Source organism: Falco cherrug, chromosome 6 (assembly GCF_023634085.1).
Source record: "Falco cherrug isolate bFalChe1 chromosome 6, bFalChe1.pri, whole genome shotgun sequence".
Lineage (NCBI taxonomy): Eukaryota > Metazoa > Chordata > Aves > Falconiformes > Falconidae > Falco > Falco cherrug.
This window is the reverse complement of record NC_073702.1, coordinates 86,935,004-86,958,931: the sequence shown is the minus strand read 5'-3', so window position 1 is coordinate 86,958,931 and position 23,928 is coordinate 86,935,004. Positions and strand designations below refer to the sequence as shown.

The 23,928-nt window shown below is 40.8% G+C and overlaps 1 protein-coding gene across 2 annotated transcripts in view; it reads left to right on the top strand.

Moving 5' to 3' along the window:
* The window catches only part of SMYD3 (SET and MYND domain containing 3), a 419,814-nt gene that overhangs the window by 160,382 nt on the left and 235,504 nt on the right, over positions 1–23,928 (top strand). The window contains exon 1 of one of the 2 annotated variants that reach the window (XM_055714564.1): positions 22,782–22,864. The exons of the other annotated variant lie outside the window; for it this stretch is intronic. The gene's annotated coding sequence lies outside the window, so the exon portion shown is untranslated. Of the gene's footprint in view, positions 1–22,781; positions 22,865–23,928 lie in introns of those variants that run through there. 2 annotated transcript variants of the gene reach the window in all.

Genomic DNA, 23,928 nt, shown 5'->3' with positions numbered 1-23,928 from the left:
GAGGAAAGTAAAGGAATTCTGCAGAAATTGGCTGTGTTCAGTACCGTATTTCACTTGAGAATCAGATAATATATAAAAAGAGAAAAGCTAATCTTTCCCAGTCCGTAAAAGTCATTACCATTTGACAACTGTTGGAGGGCTTGCATGAAATATGTTAGAAGTCTCAGTTCAGTTTCTATAGCATAGGTGTCTTTCAAGCACCACAGGCACCAGAGAAATAATGGTGGTGTAGCTCTTGTGTTTGTAGCAGAAGATCTACTTGTTATGGATATGGAGACGGAAGTTGAATAATTTTACTAAGCCAGGCATGTCTGTTGTCCAACAGGCAGCACACATGATATTCTGGGATTTGAAGGAGTAGTGAAAAGTGCTGAGGCAGCAATTGCAATCGTGCAGCTCAAAACCGAGCACAAGGAGTGGGGACTGTGCTTTAGGAATAATAACAGCAGAAGGTGATACTTAAGTTTTGGATGTTAACTGCCATGCTCTTTCATGTGACAGGAATGGGTGCATGTATTTATGTCCCTGAAATTGCTCATTTTTTGCTTGGCTGAATGAACATTGTTGAAATCATAACTTTTGTCACTGTTAGCTTTGTTTCATTAGCCTTATTCTTAATGTAAAATATGCTCATTCATCTGTGATATTTTATATTGAAAAAATCTGTAGTCATCTCCAGTTTGCTTTTATTCAGTTCCCCATCCATTAAGAAAAGCTGTTTCAGTAACATTCTGTTTTTTTCACTAGTTGCTGTAGTTTTCATATGTCTTGTTTAAAGTTCAGAAATATGGGCCAGACCCTCGCCTATAAATTCATTACCATTGCACCACTGGAAAACAAAACAGACCTAAAGTTGCCTCTAACTACAAGTAAAGTTTTCTCAGGTATTGCTGTGTGTCTACCAAAACTGATGAGGGACAGGAATAATGCGGCCAGCTGGTCTGGGTGTCAGTCCGCAGCAGCGTGAGCTCAAGGTCCTGAACAATAAACCCCGTGTTCTGCATTCAGAATGCTCTAAGACGAAGGTCATGGCAGCTTGGTGTTAGAGGTATCTGCATGTCTTGTAAATGCTGTACTGAATGCCTCGTTATCATTGTTTCCCTTGTGTCCTGAATTTGTGACTATAAAACACCTCCTACATTAATTTCCTTCTCATTTTAACTTTTCATGGATTCTAATGCATGATCCTCCCTTTTGTTGTTTCTTCTCATTGAATCTGTGTGTGAAACCAGGCAGATACTACAGTAGGACTGCTTGGGTTTGCTCTCCATTCAAGGAAAAAATGACCCACCTGACTTTCTAGCCATGTGTTTGGACTTGCTGCATGCTTTCGGTACCAGCCAGTTTGTGTGCTTGCCCTTGCTTTTCAATGGGGATACCTTCTCCTGGAGCTGTGACTCATTTTCTTGTCATTGTGCTACAATTTCAGCTGCTTCTGCAAAACAGACAGTAATACATGAATTTCATACACATCCTACTGAATACTGAAAAGAGAGGAGGACAGGAATGCGTCGATGCAGGACAAGGATGAAATATCAGAGTGCACAATACAAGGCAAAGGTGAATACTTGGTTATTTGGATATAACATGCACAATTGGTGTAGTTGACACCATTCAAAAGATAGAAGGGGAACACAATTTAAAGTGAACGCAATTAAAAAAAAAATCTTTTTGGAAAAAAATACTCTTAGTTGGTATAAGGCCCAGTCAGATAATCTTCCTTGCAGTGACAGACCTGCGTGAGAGGCTGCTGTTCCAGCATGAAGCAGGCACTATTACTAGAGAAGAAAAATGTAAATTATAGGAAAGGGTGACTAAAGTCACTTCCATCCTAACCTGGATCTGCTGCCAGCAGAGGCTATTTGCTGGCTGTGGCCAAAGGGAGCAAGCTGAACATTTCACATCTGAGCTTGGTATTACAATAATCTTGCATCAGATCGCTTTGCGCTTGGGTCTTGCTGTATATGCTTTCAGACTCCCCCTGGAAGTGCAGAAGTCCAGAGAACTGGAAAGGAAGGCTTGCTTTTACGATTTTGGAAGTTAAAATGTATTGTGTCATGTGAATTAATTTCTGTTTATGCATGTAAGTAGAAATAAGGGTGAATTGACATAGTAGATGCAGATACCCTCAGCATTGGTAGTGTTAGTTTGTACGTTAGCTCTTGAAAGTCACATTCTGAATTTTTTCAAGTTAGATGGTATACTTTAGTGCAGCCAAATTTCAGCACCCAAACTATCTTGCCCTTAGCTTCTTACCAGAATCTTTTGATAAATTTTGTGGTTAAAACTAATTTTCATTTCTTTTCTGCAGACTGGCTTAAAACTCCGTATCTTTCTTGTTTCTATAGCTTTAGTCTAAAACTAGTCAACATCACCGTCAGAGGAGCAGTGACATTCTCCATACAGAGTGATCTGGACCAGTGGTTATTCAAGGTTGGGGAACAGGCAGCTAATCATGTTGTCAGCCTTTCCTTCTCATTTTCTAGTAACAAGTTTTTAGAAAGCCCATAGACTCCTGGAATACAGGTGGGGTTGGTCACGGTTGATAATGGCTGATGCTCTTTCTGACTTTTGCTCTTTTTAGCGTCAGAGACTAAGGGGATTTTTTTTCACTAAAAGTTATCTGTTAACTTTGTGTTTTGTTCACATTTTCAAAATGTACTAAATATAAAACAGTCTTGATTTGCCACCTGTTATCTATTGTTTGTCAGAGGGAATGACAAATATACTCGTCTAAGAAGTGCTGAAGTAAGGTTTCGGTGCAGCTGAGACCTAAATTGCTTTTGTGTACTACAGTGGATAAAAATCTAGAAAAAGAATTGAGTATTGATTTTCCTAATCTGTTTTGTGTTTGTATCAACAGACAATGCATACACATGCAATACCCATACCCAAAAAGCTTCTTTATGTATGACTTTCTCACGTATTTATATATTTGTGCACAAAATATACGAAGATTCTACTTCTCTCACTCACAAATATTTTGCGTTAAATCCTCATTTAATTTGACATTGAAAACCATGAAGCATTCCCTTAAAGTCATTATCATTTTTGTTGCCATCACCATGCTCTAAAATCAACATCTTAGAATTTGCCGAGCCTGTTACTTGAGCAATACTCTTTTGGCTTAAAGCCTGAATCTCAACTTCTGCTTTTATTTATGTTTGATTTGCTTTCTTCATGCTGAGTCTGGAGTGGTATATGCCTCTGCAAATGATCTGGCTTTGCTAATGCAGAGATTTATAGATATCTCATTTTCCCTTAACAAAATAACAGATATTAATGTAAAATTACTGTTTTACCTACACATAGAAATATTTCCTAAATACCTGTGAAGCACTAACCTGTGAACTAACCAGAAAGCATCTGCTATGATCAGCACTTAATATATTTCTATATTCCCATAATATATAGACTTGCCGTAATGCAAACTGAAGTCATGAGTAACCCTTACCTTTGGGGAAAATCATTTAGAAACCCCTTATATCGATTATTTTTTTAAATTATGATGGGACCTATCGGCCACAGTCAGGTTAGGCACTCTGCTGTGCTTAACTGCATCAGCAGCTGATGGGGGCAACTTCGGCTTTAAGTAATTTTAAAGCCATTTGCATTTGATCTGGACCTTAACAAAAGGTGGTGGAAGGTTGGCGAGATGAAACCAGTGTATTGAGAACTAAGTCAGCAGGTCTTTGCAGAAATAGGCTGGTAGTGGGTTGACGTGCGGAAAGCTAGAGAGAAAGAGATGCCAGGGACTGCCCTTCCTGAAACCCTCCAAAGAAAGTTCCCAAACTGAGAACAAGCTGCAAGTTCAAGGAAATACGGATTTACCTTTAAATTCTGCAACGCAAGTTTATCTTTAATATTTTACAATACCACTTCATTATACTAAACACATGAGAAGAAGTGAGATACTTGCAGCTGGGTATGATTAACATAAATTTATGCTGCTAATTTAACACTATGCAAATCATATTCTTTCCCGGTTAGCTCATTGAGCACTGGATGTGAGGTGTCTCTCAGCAGAGTGTGAGTCCTCTTGCTGTAATTGTTTCATGCTTTTCACTTGCAGAAATTAATTTTTCTCTGTCTCGTCACACTTTTTGCCATGTTTCTTTTAATCTTGTAGTTACTTGGAAGGAAAGCTTCTAAATGAGAAATGCAAACTCAACTGGTAATTATTTGAAAAAAAGATTCTGTGAAGGGTTGAGATTTATTGCCTCTCCCCAAAGGCTCGGGGACTTTGATTTTAGGCCAGGCTTTCAAGAGGTTTTTTGTTTACAATGAGCTGAAGATGGTGGGGGTTATTTTCATCCCATATGGGTGTAAATCAAGAAAAACTTTGAAGTTTGGCTGGGGTTAAATCCAGCGCAACTCTCCTGAGACTCAAACTCCTGGTGTTTCTGTAAGTGCTGGGTGAGGAGCATACACTCGTGCTGGTGGACCTGTGGCCCCAGTGGCCGTGGCCGGTGCCAGTGCCAGTTCCCGTGGATCACTGCATCTCCCTTGCCACCGAAGTGCCGTTGCCTTTTCAGCATATAATGGTGTACACATTCACTTACCAAAGGTCTAAAAGGAGGTGAAGCAACCATTGAAGGCTGCTGACATTTTTCCTTCCCTTCTATTTGAAATGGACAAAACAACACGGGGACTTCAGCGGAGCGGTGCGATGTGAATTACTGCCATCAGGGCTCCCATTATAGCCCTGCTCACAACTCAACGAGCACAATGGGCAAAATCACAGATTTCCTTGATGGATCATACCAGTCTGCACTCACAGAAAGGCTCAGGGGCTAAGGGATGGCAGTGCTTGGCGGGGGAGCGGGGAAAGAAAAAGCACTTTGCAGTTGTTTTGTGCTAACAAAATAACAATCCTTTCTGTTTAATAGCAAAAAGCCCAGGAGAAAATGCCCCCATGCTGAGCCCGGCTGTCATTTGTGTGCCACTGGGATGCTGGGGGAGTGGGGGGCTGTCAGGCATTGTTTTTTCTGCAGAGACCTTGGCTGTGGGAGTCACTCTGTCTTCCCAGCTTTCGTTGGTCAGAAATGAAGACTCACAGGGGATTGTGTGAGGACTGTGTGCTTATGCCGTGGGGGCTCTCTCGGCTAGAGGTGGTTTTGTTTGGAGTGTTTTTCCTTCAGCTGATGTTGCTGAGCTCCCTTGTTACCGCTGTTGTGAGCGGGTGGTCCCCAGACATGGGCTATCTGTGGTTCTCCTGGTTGGGTGAGCGGGTTTTTACCCTTGAAAGACAGCGTGACGATAGTGGTACGCTCCTTCGTGTGATCAGCTTGTGGAGAGAGGAGACCCTGCAGCTATCAGGAGAACTGGCATGTGGTCTTTGGGTTTGAGTAACACTTTCATGGTCAAATGTAACTGTAATAAAGGACGCGATGTGAGTATCTCCACCTGTGGCAGGTTTTTTAGTGCCTTTAACTGTAAACACAGGCAACGTCACTGCTAAAAAGCAGTTTTGCTTTTGAGGCTATTTTAGTTATACACCAGCTTAAGTAACTTTTGGACACTTTTGAAAATACTGCTTAGGAGCTATTGCTGCAATTTAAACATTAGCATGGCACTGTGTTTATTCCCACCCTTCGCTGCTTTCAAGAGGATATTAGGAGAGGTGTGTCATCTGCTGATTATTGCTTTTGAGGTTCCCTGTGTTTGCCTGGTTTAAATGTTTTCCTGTTTCCAAACAGTTTTCATTGGATCAGGCCAGTTCCCTTAACCTGAATTTATTACTCCTATGCTTTCTATGTTAATGAAATTAATTCGGTACACTGTCAACAGTGGCATTTTTACTTGCATATGTAAAGTGGGTCGGACTTTGCACATCTTGCGAGGAAGCGCGACATGACGGGGAGGCAGCAGTTGTGGACACGGCCCTCTGTTTAGTGAAGCACTCTGGGACCCAGGCAGATGAAAGGCAGTGTAAAAATGTAAAATATTATAATTACTCAAGCAGGATCTTTGCCAAAAGCCTCTTATTGTTCTCATATGCAGGAACGTGTGCTGCTCTCTTAATTTAAAAAGTAATTCAGATAGCTTAATGAAGGCTTACTGGCTCAGTGAGGGAGAGCCTGAGCTAAGGGGGATGTTAGAAGCACCTTTTTGTTGGTTCTTATAAAAAAATCCCTAAACCCGGGAATCAGAGATTTCTTGAAGTAGGGGGGAAACATTGTCTGGTAACAGCCATGTGGCCTTGCAAGATTTTTTCATATATTTACTGAGAACACTTTGCTAAATCCAGCTTTGTGGTGCAGTGTGTGCTGATTGCAAAGAGCTCCCCATTAACCTGAATTTCTCAAGTATTTAATATCCTTGTTTTTGCAAGAGTTTGCAAACCATAACACTAGAGTCTGCGCAGCTAGCTGTCAATCTAAAATGCAAGCAGTTCAACTTCAACCCATGCAGAGAAGCAGGAGTGAGCTGTGCATGCTAAACCCAACCTGAAGTATGGAAAAGTCATGAGGCTTGCTTAAGAAATGTAGATTGAAATAAATTTCCTCCAAAGTTTGGGTTAATTTAATCGTTAACTTTGGCTTATGTTGTAATTTTGTACTGTTCTTACCAGCTGTTAATGCTTACGAGCTTCTTGTTGTTTCTGACTTTTAGTTTGTTTTACTTTCTAGCAGTTAAGACATTAGGAAGAATGCATGTCTTTGGGACAAAGACAAAATCGAGAGCTTTATATTGGTGCAGGAAATAGAGTATTTCTAACTCCCCTTCGTTTGTATATCATCACCTGCCATGTGCTTTTGGCTGGAAAACCCAGCTCAAGGGCTCTGTCTCCTTCCCCCTCTTTGTCCAGCAAGGGATGCTTACGGGTGGCAAAGCATGTGTCTGATCAGTTCTTACTCAGGGGTACAGTTCTTTGCTTGGCTTTCAAGGTGACGTGTAAGGAAGGCTAGGTAGGCATCCCTATTCTCCTATCAACCCATCATCCATATTCAACAGAGTGATAATTTATTGGTAGCTTCAGCTTATATAGTTATCTGTAGCCAAATTCTGGTTAGAATTAATGCGCTATACAGGGATTTGGCCACAGACCTGGGAAGAATCATAAGGCTGTAGAGGCAGCACCTCTACAGGTTGCATTATTTTGGTATCTTTTAAGTATTAAAATTAATATTTGGGCGAGGTAAAATATGTGGAATACTTCTTGCATTTACAGCATATTAGTCTAATTTCCTAGTTTTAGCTCCTGTTTTGTAGAAGTGAGACCAAAGGAGGGCTCAGGAGGGGAAAAAAAAAAAAGTAAGTAAAATGATATGCACCTTTCCTTCAATGTTATCTGAACTTCACCAAGGTCAGCAGGCCAGAACAGCTGGTGTTACTGTACCTTGCCCGGCACGACAAAGTGTTTTGCATACTATTCATGTACCATCTGCTTAGTTCAGGGATACAATGACCAAAATGGAAAGCAAAGACATTTGCGCTGGCATTGTGTAAAATAGACTGCTGGAAATCCAGAGCACTTCCTAGCTGCCTACTTGTAGTTTGGTCCCTTGTTTATTCTGATAAATGGCTGTCCTGGAGGGTTACTGCCAGCCTTTTGGAAGATTGCGTGCCCAGGTTTTTAGATGTTGAATATTCAGCAGGCACGTGTACACAAACATGTATATCTGGCACAGGCGTGCACTAGGGCCAGATTTCAGACGTCCTTGGCTTTTACGCAAGTGTTACGCTAAGACCGCATTTCCAGAAAAAATAAGTATCAGCAAGAGCTCATATTTTTAAAAATTTGGCTCCATGGAATAAATTATTTTGATGCCTAAAATGAAATGAAGCAAGAATTTGCTTCTTGACAGTGTCTGCAGAGCATGGGAATATTCTGGCCAGGGTGGCCAGTGACAGATATCTGTGTTTCTCTTGGTTGCTCATTTAATGTGTGAGCACTCAGAGATCCTTTTCAGGAGCAATGGCCTCCTAAAGCGAGCTCTTATGCATAGAGCGAAAGGAATCTGGCACATATGGGGGGGGGGGGGGGAAGTGCAAACCCCATGTTTTTAAGGATGTGGCAAATTAAACAAGAAAAAAAATATATATTGTGACAAATGCAAAGACTGTCTTTCTCAAAGCAGAGTCACTGAAAACTACTACCCATCTAAAACCCAGGAGATTTTATGCAAAGCACTGTTAGGTGAAAGTTGTCATTCAGATGTCCATTGAAGTGTCAGCAAATGCCGGAGTTTGCGTGTTGGATCTTCATTCTGACATGGAGCAGTGCTTTTTAGAAGACCTACACCCAGGAATCAGTGATTCAGCAGTCAGAACTGTGATGTTATCTCAACTTTGTTTGACTTCAGTCAAAACCAGGTGGCCTTTGACACTGGATTGTTCTACTCTTCCAGTTCAGACGTGTAACAGGGAGGCATCAGAGGTCATCAGCACTAATGAAGGCATCCTCCATCTTTTCACAAACCTTCCCAGAAGCTTGCTTTATATGCTGAGCTAACGGATGGCAGTGGAAAGTCCCAGGAGCATGCGTAAGACATCGTTTTAGGTGGAGGGAGAACTGCTGAGGCGTTAGGAGGAAACAACCTTTGCGCTTCCAAATTCTTACCCATGCTCAAGTGCCTGCCTGTGACTTCTTTTGAAGTCTGGGTCCGTAGGTTTTCAGTTTGACCTAGGACAGCTGTCCTGCACTTTTCGGTAGGATTGTGCTATGAAAGTGCTATTGCAGGAGGGAGACCTTGAGCAGAGAAGGGGGCTGCATGGTCGTTCGCGCCACTTCCATCCTCCCCACTGTATGCAGGCACAGGCGTGGGGCAGTGTAATGAGCTAAAGGGTTACCTGGTCTGCAGGTGTATACAGATGGTGACCACGGGTAGAAGATGGTAATACATGGAGGCTTTATCCTCTGAATTTCTCTACTTTATTACAGAATACCACAAACACTGCAAAAAGTCACCGCTAGCAAGTATGTCTAACATTAATAAAGCAAATATATATCTCTCAAACTACTACAAATTAGTATCAGCAGTCAGTAATATAGTATCAATCAATAGTATAGCAACAATCAATAATATAGCACTAGCAAAGAAGGTATATACTATTACAGATTACTACAAACTACTTCACATTAGTGAAGCAAACTTATCAACAATATAACAGCAGATATATTTATGATCAATTACTTATATGGATATATAATACTGGTATCAAGCAAATTAGACAGATTTCAGAAGGGGCCAAACCATCCCAGAGGGGAGGACAAACCAAATCAACCCCAGAAGTGGGTGCAGAGGGGGGTCAATAAAGTAACAGAGTCTCACTTTGATTGAGAGCACCCTCAGCAAGTGTGCAGATGACACCAAGCTGAGTGATATGGTAGACATGCCTGAGGGACAAGATGCCATCCAGAGGGATGTGGACAAGCTCAGGAAGTGGACCCATGTGAACCTCATGAGGTTCAACAAGGCCAAGGCCAAAGTCCTGCAGCTTGGTCAGGGAACCCTTAGTATCAATACAGACTCGGTGGAGAATGGATTGAGAGCAGCCCTGAGGAGAAGGACTTGGGGGGTGTTCGTGGATGAAAAGCTGGATGTAAGCCGACAATGTGCACTCGCAGCCCAGAAAGCCACCCGTATCCTGGGCTGCATCAAAAGAAGCATGGCCAGCAGGTCAAGGGAGGTGATCCTCCCCCTTAGCTGTGCTCTGGTGAGACCCCCACCTCGAGTACTGTGTCCAGCTCTGGAGCCCCCAGCAGAGGAAAGACATGGACCTGTTGGAACAAGTCTAGAGGAGGGCCAAAAAAATGACCAGAGGGATGGAACACCTCTCCTATGAGGACAGGCTGAGAGATGGTTTTTTTCAGCCTAGTGAAGAGGAGGCTCTAGGGAGACCTCTTTGCTGCCTCCCAGTACTTAAAGGGCCTGTAGCAATAGGACAAGGGGTAATGGTTTTAAATTAAAAGAGAGTCGATTTAGAATAGATATAAGTAAGAAATATTTTGTGGTGAGGGTGGTGAAACACTGACACAGGTTGCCCAGAGAGGTGGTGGATGCCCCATCCCTGGAAACATTCAAGGTCAGGTTGGATGGGGCTTTGAGTGACCTGATCTAGTTGGTGATGTCCCTGCTTACTGCAATGGGGGCTGGACTAGATGACTTTTAAAGGTCCCTTCCAACCCAGACTATCCTATGATTGTATGAAAGATGATCTCTGTCACAGGGCCGGCAGTCAGCCAAGTGTCCCAGATGAGAGTTCAAGAGCTTGCTAGAAAACTTGAGCAAAATTCAACCTGTTTAGGGAAAGGAAATGTACGAGAAGTGCTTGGAGAGAACTTTTTTTCCCCTTTGCCAGACTGTATTTCACTTTCTCAGGTGGTAGTTTGCTGTTGCATTTCCTTGGCTTTGCACCTATCGGTGTTATCTGGGGATGTCTCCAGTTTCTAGGTACCCAGCTGTACTCCAAGGAGGCCAGCTGCACTTTTCAAGGATGTTTTCAAGGCTTACAACTCCCAGGCTGGCAGGAATTTTCTCTATCAGTATTTTTCAGCAGACATTTTCTTTTGTTCAATAATTTGCCCCTTTTAACCAGGCTACCTTTATGGCTGCTCACATCAGGCAGGCAAACCAGCATCCCGCCTTCCCCATGTCACCCTCCACAGGTGCCCTGACACCCCAAATGTGGTGGGTGTGGAGTGGCAGCAGCCTTTCGTCCCACAAGGTCTTATCTTAGGTCATGCTACCCTGGACACTGATTGTGTAAGAACTCCCTCAGGGGGGGAACACTCTGGATCAAGAGACCTTTAATTGGCCATTGATTCTCACTTTTCCCCCACACAAACCGATGTTTGCTTGGCCTTTGCACTGGGGGATCTCCGCAGAAGGGAAGGCAACTGAGCCTTTATTTCATACAATTTCTTCTGCAAAGCCTTGCCTGATTTAAGATAATAAATGGTAATATTTCTGGAATTAGTAAGAATATCTGCTTGCTGCTAATGGCAATTTCATGAGATCTAGAAACAGAAATGATAATGTATTTAAAGTGGTTTTCTGTTTGTTTGGACTGGTCAAGAGTAGCTTATTAGTTACTTCTAATAAAGCTAAGTGCCTGCTGGAGGTACTATAAAAATCCCAATTTACTCATGAAAATGATAAACTTTGATAACTGATGCTAGTAATTTATTTTTCTATTTTACGCTGAGATTAGCACTTGCACACAGAGAGTTAAAGTTCATAATTTACAAGTGCCAGAGGCACTGGTGGGCTATGTTGACAAGCCTTTTAATGACTCCGGTAGGTTTGATAGTAAGAAAAGCCACTGGAAGTGCCACATGAATATTCATTTTAATGATATATATTGGTAGGCAAAGAATTGCAACTTGCATGATATAGCTGTCTCTTAAAAATTAAATGAACATACGGTAAATGATAGGCATCTTAAAGAAGCCCCAAATAGTTTCATTACAGTTAGCTGGCAGTGATGGAATTAAATAATAATGAGAAAAAGAAGAGCTTTCCTTCCGTGTGCAGACTGAAACCATGATTACACTGGTATCACATGTACAGGGGAAGTGGGAAGGGACTGCCCATACCATCTGAAATTGCTGACAGCTGTTAAAATCAGTCTTGTACCACACGCAAAGGCATTAATCATGTTGCTGACTACATCTGTTCTTGGGAAAGGGGACACATCTTGCCTTTGAGGACAGTTACCTGGCTAGAAAAGGCTTGTTTCCAATTATTATGCAGAACCGCATGTCATACCATTGCCACAGACTGTGAGCTCCTGATAAGAACTAATTGACTAGCAATTCCTTATTTGCATTGCATTTTTGATTCCCAGAAATCAATGAGTAACCTGAAAGTCATGACATTGTAGAGGTCAGTGTCTGCACACACACCCCAGCAAGCCACAGAATTTGATTAGCAGGAATAGTAACAAGGTTTTTGTACATTTTTTTTTTTTCTTTGATGTGCAACACAGCCAGCCGATGTAGGTCTGGCTGAGAAGTGCTCACCTGCAATCTTTTTTTCTCTCTCATAAAACCGGTGGCAGTGTACTCAGGTGCCGTTAAACCTTGTACTGCTGACAACAGTTGATGATCTTGGGAGTTTCTGGTGAAGTGTCGTGATGCTGAGGAAGCAAATTTAATTATTTCTGACGTTGTTCCTATGCTGGCTAGAGAAAACAGGATTTTCAGGACGAGCCTAGGAAAAGAAGGTAGCCCATTGAGGAAGATGCTCTAATATCAAAAACATGTGTGCTGAAAGCCTGAGGAATGCCTTTTTGTTCCTCCAGAACAGCAACCCTTGCTTCATACTAAGCAGGATTTCTAATATGGCAATTAATCTAGATTTTCAGGTTCTGCAATGCAGTGTGTGGTATTCTGTATGAATAATGAATGCTTTGAACAACCAGCCATTCTGCAGCAAACTTAAAATCTAGGAGCATCAATTAAATATAATGCACGTTACATACATCATCATAAATGGTCTTGATACCCCAGAAAAGGTTTCTCCACACAGCTCGTTTTCATTAACATGTTGCATGAGAAAAAGAAAGGTCAGTAATCGTTGTTTGTGCAATGTCTCTAAATTGTCCATTAAAGCTCATGTTAACAGTACCATGGTTTTTTTAAGAGAAAGGCTATTTGTTTATCTCCGTTGCTGCTAATATGCTGAATGGAGTATTGAATTGAATTAAATGAGGTGGTGGCAGGAGACAATGATGAGAAAGAAAGAGAATTGATGAGAAGAGAAAGAGAAATGATACAGAGAAAATGGAAGTAAGTAGAAAGCAGAGAGCTGTGTGCAAATGGGAAGAGATCAAGATATCTACAGATAAGCCAGGCTGGGTGACACTGGGAAAAACAGGCTTCTGAAGTCTCCTGCTGGGCTTCTGTTTCTGTTTTCTTTCAACACATGAAATAGAAGAAAAGTGAAATAAACCCCTGAAAAATATTGTCAAATTCAAGAAATGCTGAAGAGTAGATAAATCAAAGAAAAGAAAGAAAAAAGAGGGGAAAAGGCCCTGAAAAAATCTACAGCTGTGTCTTAAACAGCAAAACCCGCTGCTTTTCCTGGCCCCACTCCCTTGCCACTTGCAAGCAAATGAAATGTAAGCTAAAATAACGTTGGTTCAGGAAGAGATGCTAGAGCAAAATCTAAAATGAAGGAGGGGAAATAACAGACAGCGTAAAAGTCGTGGCAGGGACATATGTGGAAAAGCTATGTAAAAACAAGGATCTCTGCAGAGTTACCAGAAATGAGTAGCTAATGTTATTTGAGGTACCCTGCATGGGGTGGGTTGGTAAGATCCAGGCCTTACGGCAGTGCTGCTGCCTCAGGAGTGCTAGACACCAGGTCGCATAAGCGTAGGCATCTAAATTGGCATGAGATGCCTTTGGGCGGTAGAAACAAACCCATCTTGGAGGTCATACGCCTCGCAACCCCCCTCGCGGCTCTGTAGATACATGTGTATGCGTGGTGTGTGCTTAGCATGTGCCAAGATATGCTTTGTATTACAGCACTGGTAACTTCATACTGCAGTGTGGTAATGGTGGGCAGCGCTGAAGATCTTTGTTTATTAAGATTTTGTTTGAAAACGCGGATTTATAGTCAAGTTTTTGTAGGACCTAGAAGATTCATCAGCCTGTGAAGCCGCAGTGCAAGGAGCCATCTTCCCTGCCGGGCTTTTGGGCAGGTCTGGCTTCTGATCAGAAAAACATTCCTGGTTTGGGCTCTGCTATTTTTGTCTCCTGCGCCACGTGTGGGAAAGCAGTAGTCACATAAACAAGAGTGTCACAGCACTTGCCTTCTTGGTGTCACTGGTAATTTTTTTAATCTAGTACAGTTCATAATTTGGATCAAAATCAGTGTTTACTTTGTGTAATCTCATTCAGCACATCTGTTACACTATATACTGTTAAGGAATTAAAGCATATATATTAAACAGTCACGTGGGCGCTGCATGTTTGTCAAAAGTTTTAATCTGTGAACCAAATGTATGGAATTTGCAGTTAGCTTGTAGCAGCAGGTAACCATAGGGGTTTCTTTACAGGGTCTGGTTTGGTGGTCTTTTTTTTTTTCTAGTTTTGCAGATGTTCTTGTATCATATCATGCTCCTTGCTTTCCAAAATTGAGCAGGATCTTAAGAAAAGAAGGAAAAGAAGCTTCTGGAAGAGTTTGATTTTTAAAAAAACCCCAACAACCCAAACTACTAGCCATTTCATAAGGAGCAGCACTTACCTTGTGTGATATGCATTAAAAGGGGAGGGAAAGATGAAATGCTTTACAGCCTTCAAACAAATGGCTAAAGTGCACACTAGGACAAGTCTCCTTGCATCTTAGACATTTTCACTTATTACATTATATGACTAGGATTTATGCGTTTATTTACTACTTAAAATTTTCTTCTTTAGGGAATGAAAGATTTCCATATTAGCATGGCAGGAATTTCCTCAAAAGTGTTACGACTTTGCTTACTAATTAAGAAAATCTTTTTAATCCTATGGAGTGAAAACAGACCAGAAGGTTTTTCACTGAAGGCACACTAGCTGTTAAGCAACGTGTATGTTAACACAAATATCCTTGATTTCTTTCTAGTCCTTTATGGACTTCATACACAAATATGAGTGTTCTCACCTACCATTATGTTACTATATATGGATGTAACAAATGTCATGTTGTTATCTTGGACTCTATGTGTCCACGAAGTAGAGACATCTTTTTAGTAAAGCTACTGATTTTCATGAGCTCTTCACAAATAAAATACCTAATGATCTGTTAATTCTGCTGCTTTGTTGGTTTTTTTTTTAATAAGGAGTACTGATATTTTATTTATTTTTTTTTAAAAAAACCATCTTAAGCAAGATTTTCCCCATTTTTGATTAGTGAAAAATCAAAATCTGAAAATTCATTTGATAGGAGGCATTCTCACGATAGCAGGCATACATTATGGCATGGTGTTCTAAAAGAATTGTTAAGAAGCTGTAAAATGATATTTGTAAATACAATATCATGACAACCAAAAGTAACAACTTATTTTATAGGTTCTATGTGCTGAAGCAGTGCCGTAAGTTATTTTTATTCCTGGCAGAACAAAAAGCCCACTCCCTAAGACATTGATTCTTTATCAGTTGCTGCACGCTGTGTAAGCTGCTATACGCTATAGGAGAAGCTATGCTATGGACTGCGCTGCCTAGTACTGCCCCATGGTACCTCAGAGGTTCTGCTTACTGGTGAAGATGCTCAGCAGTGTCTTAATTTAATAAATAATATATAGCATCACCAGCAGCACTGTTGTAGTTTTTTGTTGCTCTCTGTAACCTGATCTTCACGAGGCTGGGGCATGGCGTGGAGAGGCAGAAAAAGCCACAATGATTTTGTAGTAGTAGATGGTAAGAGTGTGAGCAAGCTCTGTAGCGTGAAGGTATCTGTAGCTTCTCTCTTCTGGAGGCACGTTATGGTTATGTTAAGCAGGCTTCTGGAGGACTAGGAAGCTGGAATGCATTTTTATTTTACTTATTTATTTTCTTTAAACAGAAGTACCTTCTATTTGATGGTTTATGAAATAATGAACCAAACTTTAATGTGTCGAAGGTTGTTGTCTGGCGCTTTCCTGGGTTAGATTACATGTTGGGTCTTTTATACCAGAAGTAGGAATAGCAGTGTTTGAAAATAGAGACTTGTCTGTTCCAGTATCTTTAGAAAGGTATTCCTTGCTTGAAACAAGCATATCAAAGGATGATAATTAGTGCAACAAAAAAGAAAAATGTTTCAGTGTTAGCAATTCAAATCCTATTGATTTGTGTTGGTTTCCTTGGAGAAAGCTGCATTGGGTGACATTCGTAGGAGGAAGTGCAGTGAGCAGTGGGCTGAGCGTTTCGAAGGGCGCATCCCAGAGCGGAGGGAAGAGGGCACCTGGGCTGCCGCACGGAGCCGGCGGGGAGAGGTGCTCACCTGGCCTTTGGTATTGCCTTCTCAGCATTGCTGCTTTGTTCCTCTCTTTTTCCTGGTGTGCTGCTAGGAAGAGTCAAGGAAGCACTTTGCACCCCCTCCACTCCCCTGTCTGTAATATCATGACACTTTGTTTTTAGCATCTTAATGAAGGAAAGGTTTTCCATCATCCTCTGCAGCGCTGAGGATCCCTTCTTCTCTGCAACTTCTGTAAGACCACAGGGTTGATCAAACATTTTGAGGCACCAAAGCAACGCTCTTGTGCTGCAACAACATGGTGACTCAGACTCACTGTGTGGAAACTGTAATCGTCTCCTGCCCGCTGGAGATTTCACATGGGTTTGAGAGTGCCTGCTTGGAAATCAGTGTAATGGGTCCAAATGTTTTAAACCGGTGATAGTCTTTTTCACAAGGTATTTTTCATTTAGTGGCCATATTTTGATAATAAGGTTTTAGAAACAAAAGGGTTGGATTCTGCAAGCCTTTACTCTTTTTTTCAGTCCTGTTAATTTAAGTGGATTTTCTCCCTATTTCAACTATATTAAAGATAAAATTGAAGAGATGTTTTTGACTACTGTTCATAAATGTACCACAATCTACGTTTCTTACTGAACAGGATTTGAATTCAAGATGTCCTAAAAGATTAGTATTGGAGTCATGTAGTATCTTATCTCAAATATCCCTTTCTTTAAAGCTGGTTTCAACTTTTGTAATACTTAAACCTTCTGCCTTGTAAATAATGCATATGTGCTATGCCCCTATTCAGTATTCAGTCTATTGTTTTCTATTATCTTTCTTATTTATACGGTCTTCCTGCTGTAAAATGAAGAAGATTTTGGACATATTCCCCCAGGACTTGAAAACTGTTAGTAGAATTCAATCCTCTTTCTTACAGAAATTTGAATATAATTTGAATACATTAAAACTAATCTTAAAAAGGTAGCATTCTTTGCAGAAAGGTATCAATAAGCGTTTTGCAACAAGTTGAGAAAGTATTTTGTATGTCCCAGTAGTTTGCTGTTATCTTTCAACAATCGTAGAGAAAACTCAAAAAATGACTTTCAGAAGTCATTTTACAGTGTATTAGAATATCAGTGTATTAGAATATTAGTATAGCTAAAGTTTTACTCGTTGCAAATATGATTCTTCATATCATTTTGCAAGCAAATGCGCTCTGCGATGCTGCAGCATACGCTCGGAAATGGCTTCCTGGGGACTGCAAAGAGGCAGCTTCAGTTTGGGCTGGTTTCCGACGTACTGCTGAGTCTGAAAACTCACATCGCCTCTGCTGGCTTTTTTGTTTTCTGAAAAGATGAATTGAGGGGCACTGTGCATCCCATGGCTGTGTATGTTGTTCTGTAGGTAGTTTTTCTTGAAATGGTAATGTTTTTGCAGTAAGGAAATCCAACCCTGAGGCTCAGGCTGGCATTCTGTATTTGTCCAAGTAAATCTTGTGCAGCCTTTTCAAACAGAGGCAACATAAAATTATGAGTTAAAATTACCTATCTGCTTGAGGATTGATAGAGTAGGCATCTTCTTTGCACTATAAAAATGGCAATAAGAATGGAAGTTGAGTCAAGCTGGTTTATACACCAAAGAAAATAATGAAGTGAAATAGAACAGAATAAATCCCTTTTCATGGGACTCTCTCTCAGCTGCCGCAGATGCAGTAATACAAAATGGTAAAGCCACAGAAGTGGAGCAACATGTGTGAGAGAGGGCTCTGCATAACAGTAGCTTCCTGAATAAAATAGCAATAATGCCAGATTCTTGTAGTCCATTATTCACAATTCAGAAGACAACTTTCTAAATATTTGTAGTTTCCAGCATACAAATAAATCATAGAGTAAAATAATTATATGTCAGACCATAAGGTATGAAAGTGTTATACTGTTTAAGGGGCCTTACAGATCTTGTATCACTTAATCATTTTGTAAATACGGGTTTTCATTGTATACAAAATGTATGCACAGTAAAGGCAATTAATGTGGATGATACGTACTACAGCAGTAAATAATCCAGATAGTTGAATTTATCTGCTCAGGGATACTTAACTGTCACACCTCGAGTTGTATTGAACGGTTATAGTTATGGCATTATAATATACCTCTTACTAGAGGTCGACTTTGCCTCAGTTTCCGCTAGTTACAATTTATTATGTCAAAAAGTGACTACCTTTAAACTCAGCTAATTAATTACTGGCTTAATACTTGGCAGTCTTGTTACTTTGAAGCAGGGTTTAAATCCAAGTTATTTATGATGGCAGTTCAGGCACTGGAAGTGATCAGTTTTCATGAGCTCCAAGTTACTCAGGTTTGTGGATCAGCACACACTCAGTCATATACGTAAGAAGAAGGAAGGAAAGCAGAGCAGTGACAAAGGAATAGCTGCTGCACAAAGAAGTACAGCCCCCACCATGATGCAACAGCAGCAGCAATTGCATCAGACACACCAAAATATCATTATCTTGATTTTTAGAAGAAACCTCCTGTTTTGCAACCACAATTACTTTCAGCAGTAGCGTCCATGTTTACTCATCTGAGTGTTGGGCCAGGGGTCCCATGTGCCATGCAATCTCAGGTCTCAAAGTTAGCTTAGGTTCTTTAGTTGGGAGTTCCACAGAGAAATCGGAGCATCTGCATTAGATACCTCCCTCTTCTTATTGACTTTATGGCATCAGGTAACCCAAGCATTTGATTTAGTGCTTTAACACTAGATACTAAAGCCCTCCTTCCTGTACGTGGCTAACCCCCCAAACAGCTCGATAAGCTATACATACTGTGCCATGACTTGATTCTGCCTTAATTTAATGAAATGGCTGTAATCAGAATTAAGTGATGGCAGAGTCTGGCTTACCATTTACACAGTATCGTTATGAGTGATATAAGGTGGGAAATAACAAAAGCCTGTCCTTCAGGGCAGTGTTGGGTTTCACCTGAAAGATGCTGGCAGTGTGGCAGGAGGCTGTGAGGGAGCACACGGGCTGCTTCCAGCTGACGTGAGGGGGTGATCTGGTGTGCATCGCCCCTTGGTTTTGTCACAAGCAATGTCTTGTTCAAACAGGTTTTCGAAGAAGATCAGAAAACAGGTTTGTGTTAAGCTCCAGTGTTTCTAACCTCTGAACCTCCTCTTTCTTTTTCATCACCTTCCTTCAAAGGTGAGCCATGATTAAGTTAAAAACAACAGAGCTACTTCTGGTTTTATTTTCTGCAGTATCTTTCTGTGTCTAAGATATTAAATCATTGCTTTTATGAAAGAAACCCAAATATGGAAAACTTGGATTTTCTTTTGACATTATGTTTACTGAAGACCCTGAATAAACATAATTTGTGAGTATTGTGAGTTATAGTCTATGTCAAACCATACATTAGTGAGAAATGTCCTTGAGTTCCATGGATATATAATGATTTTTTTTTTAATTAGGCTTAATGGAAAGATTGAGGGAAATTTTATGTATAAATTGGGATCCAGAATTCTGTGAAAAATGCAGATGTGTCATGAAGTAATAAAAGTCAATACGTCTAAAAAAATCTATTACAATATTATGTTGTTTATTAGTGTCAAATTCAAACAATTGGTAATTCTGGCTTTGTTATTTTTATTGAAGCTGATTTTGGGTGGACTGAATTGCTCTTGGGACGTGAGTACCTGTCCAGGGAGAGCTCTGGGTGGCATTTCTATATTAAGTGCCTTAGTGGCATTCCTAAATCCAGGTGGAGATGAATCAGTGTTCTGTCTCAGCTTTCTTTTTATGCTTCTGCAAGTCTTGCTGCAAGGAAGTATGTTAAAATACAGTGAGAGAGGAGGAATGAAACTCATTTTTACCCGCAGGCAGTAGTCATGTGTCATAGATCAAGGTTATAAAAGATTGTAGCCTGCAATATAGCAGTGAGCATGTGCTGCTGGCTGCTGTGGCTCCTGGAAGCGTTGTTCCTATGAGGGAAACTGTCCGATTTGGTCCTTCAGTCTGTCTAAAAGATGTCTTGTCTATGTCACAGCACTCACATTATACAATGCCCCTTCCTTAGATCAAGCACACAATTCTTAGCTCCTTAGATTTCTTAAACACAAGCTCAGGAGTGGTGTGATCCATATTTACATGATCTAGGTTTTATTTTTCAAAAGGTAAAATATAAGATGAATGTGACTGAAGAGGCAGCTTTGGCCATCTCACCAGCTGAGCACTCCTCAGCCTCCCCTCTGCTGAGCTGCAAAGCACGTGGCCTTGTTGTTCCCAGTGAGCCCACACCCCGGGCTCCCCCAGTGCTGGACACTGGAAATCGGATCCCCATCTGGGCCAGGCTCAGTTTGCTTTTTGTACCCAGCCTAGTTTGTACCAGACCCAGACCATTCCCAGCATATATCTTGTTCCATCTCTCCACCTCCAGGTGTCCTTTCCCATGACCAAAGAGCAGAAGAGAAAATATACTGATTTCTTATTCTTGCCCTGTAAAAGAGGTAAGGCCCAGCATGCCAGTGTTTACTGGTGCTTAACGGGACACAACTGTCTGAAGATGCTGCGTGCATCTTTAGTGTCAGCACGTTTTATTTCTGCAAACAAAAAAAACCAAAAATAAAATAAAATCTCACATTATTTTGAAGCATTAACAAAGGTTTTTTTCTTTCCCCTTTTAAAATAAAGCGTAAAATGAAACTCCAACCCCAAATGCCCTATTGCTTTTAGAGAATTTATAACATGATCTCTGTGAGTGTGACGAGTTATTAAAGCATGGAGTTTTCATTACAGAAATTATTCAATTTGAAAGTTTCAACTTGAGGTGTAGATACAGATGCCTTAAATCACAGAATCTAAAGACAGAGCAGGCTTTACAATATTTAAACTTCTGCCTGTAAAATTATGCCACTGTTGCTTGTAAATATGCTAAAAGCCTCCTGTAGTGTCTTGTAAATATGCTAAGCATCCCCTGTAGTTAATTCCCCCACTACCGTTATAAATGGGAGCAAAGAAAAGGTATTTCTTACATTATAGCTTCTTTTCCCAGGTGTCAATCTGCTGTTTTGTTTGGCATTAGCAGCTCCATTCCTTGACTGACAGGCTTCAGAGTTTGCTGTAATTGTGAGCCATGCTCACAGTCACTGTGCTCTAGAGTCAGCACTGTACTGTGTGCTATTTTTTCAAAAAAAGGAGCATTACAGTGCCAACAAGTAATAAATAGAATCGTAGAATCATTTAGGTTGGAAAAGACCTTTAAGATCGAGTCCAACCATAAGATCCTTTGCATTATCACATGATAGTCTGAACTGCTACAGTTATAATTGTCTTAGCACTCCCATTATAAACCCGAGTTTTTATGTGTTACTGAAAGAAGTGGTGCTGGCTGGCCTGGCAAACTGCCTATCAAATACCATGCTTGCTTTCTAATATTCATTCCAGGAGCAAGACTGTATAGGTAGGAAAAGGGAAAATGATTTCCAGGAGATCCTGGTTAACAACAGTGCCGGGGGGCTGACATACAGGGGCTGCATTGGTGGGCAGGTGCCGGAGCTAGCCATGGCCAGCCAAACATCAGCTGTAGCCAAAAGTCCCGTCCAGCGTTTGCAGGGTGCGGAGCCCAGGCAGCGCTGCCAGGGGCTGCCCATGGCACGGCTGTGCTGAGCCCACCGCCGGCAGCCGACCTCGGCCCCGGGCTCTGGCCAAGGGTCCTCTCCTGGGTGCAGCCTTGGGGACCTGGGGGGACCCTGCTGGGGGTACCCTGAGTTTACACGGGCTTTTCTGCAGGAGGGTCAGGACAAACATCGCGAGCCCTGAGCCAGCTCCTCAGTGTGCAAAGGGTGTGTGTGATGCAGCAGCACAGCCCCCAGACCCTTCTGGGCTCGTTCCCAGCAGGGACGTTTCACAGAGGTATGGCCCACAGTGATGAAATTGTTTTTTTCTCTTCATATTTCACCAGCATCGGGGAGGGGGGCAGCCCAAGAATTATTTAGGGGCAGTCTGGAGAACAGAAAGAAGAAAATATTATGTTTGTTGTGCAAGTCTGATTTTCCCATTGATTGCGAAGGCCAGCTATAAGTTACATGGTTAATACTAATTCAGAAATCATTTATGATGTACTAAAGCTGGAGTATCCCTATTGAGTAATGTGCTGTGGTCAGTAGAGTTCATCTGAAATGATGCCAGCTTAATGAAGAACATTGTTTGGTCATAGCTCTGTGTTTAGCCTTGAATCATCTTCCTTTTCTTCTTTAAAGAACTGTTGCAGCTTTTGAGATGCAGTTTCTGATATTATCTCGACCGCCTTCTCTTTGTTTCACTGTATTGTTAAAAATGTATTATTTCAACCAAAATTTATGATTTTGTTTTGTTGTTTGGGAAATGTAAGGTTCTAGGTCTCTGGGCAGACCACACTACTGCAGTCCTGCCGTCCTGTGAGTTCTGCTAAAATGGGATCTTATTGCTCTTACTATGTTCTTTAATGTGTATAGCATACTTTTCATACCTATTTAAATGCCCTCTTTCTGCAGTTTATTATTTTATGTGCTGTTTTTCTGTTTTCCGCACAAGCCAACATAATTGCCTTCATGTACGTTCAGGAGAAGAATGATTTATTTACCAGACAAAAAAAAAAAAAAAAAGGTATTGGGCATAAATAACTTCTGAGTGTGTTCTAACATTCTTGTATTTATTACATGGTCATACAAACATGCCTAGTTTGAGAGCAACTCTTTGCAGAAAATAGATTGCAAAAAGTACAGAATGTGTCTAGAGACTTTTCAAAAACACAGTTCTATTTGTGCTGTGAGGACCAAAGAACTGTGAAATATGTGGTAAAACATAATGCAGAGTGATTTTTACATACCAAAGGTGCTGACACATACTAAAACCCATACGTGCTAACAAAGACCTGAATGTTAAAGGTCTGTTCAGAAGCTGAATAAAATTCTGAATAGACTGGAAATATTCAGAGTTGTATTTTAAGGGCTTAAGAAATGAGGTATTGTGTCTTTCTGCAATTCTTTTTGTGTGTCACTTGGGACTGTATTTACATTTTTTGTATGCTGTATTGTGTACCGTCAGTTTTTCTAGAAAGTAATTTTGTAATGAGGTGTCAGTAGAAATGAGGTAGATTTATTACACTTCTGTGACTGGTTATCAATAACTTGTTGCAGTGCGTTATTTCACCGTGGGATAAACTGGTTATGGTCTAACACTCCCTGCTCATTCTTCTTCCTGCTTCTATTTAACATTTCTACTAAATATTCTGTTTAACATTTAGTGCGGTATGTTGGGTGGCTTTTGTAAGGTCAGATACTGTTTTGTCTTTAGACAGAACTTGGCACTAGAGAGTTATCAGTGTTACAGAACTGAAATTTTGATCATTTGGTCTGGGTTTTTGTTACAGCTTTAATTCAGATTGCCCTCTGAACGCAGTCTGGTGTGCATGGGGAGTCCCAATTCGTTTTCTTGTTATTGGTTCCTTACTAATAGAAAAAGCAACAAGAAAGTAAAATTTGAAAAAAATTGCAAATTTTTTTGCTGAAGAATGGCTGCTTTTTGGGTTCTTTTTTTTCAGGACTAGTTAGAACAGGTCCTTGAACTCCACAGACTTCATTCACATACCGCTTTACTAACTGCTGAACAGATTCTTCTACAGCTGTTCCTGTTGTTCTCTTGTCTCACTGGAAGCTGTTTGAATAACAAAAACATAGATAACCCTTTTTCATCTGAATGGTGCTTCCCAAAAGAGGTGGAGTGTTGCAATGGAACGCTACTGGTTTGTAAAAATACTGTTAGGTTTAGAATCCAAGCTCTTTCAAATTCAAAGATATTTCAGTTTTGGTACTTTTCAATATATAAATGCTGATTTTTAGTACATGCTTCAGCAATATAGCAGTCATAAGCAAAGATGAAGTTAAGAAGATGAATGAAGAACATTCCTTCCTTTTTACCGTATCATTTCTGTTCATCCTATTGTGGCTTTCAGGATTATCACTGATACTTCCTGAAAACTTTGCAGTTGTGTGACAGTCTAAAAAACATGGATTATGAGATAAAAAT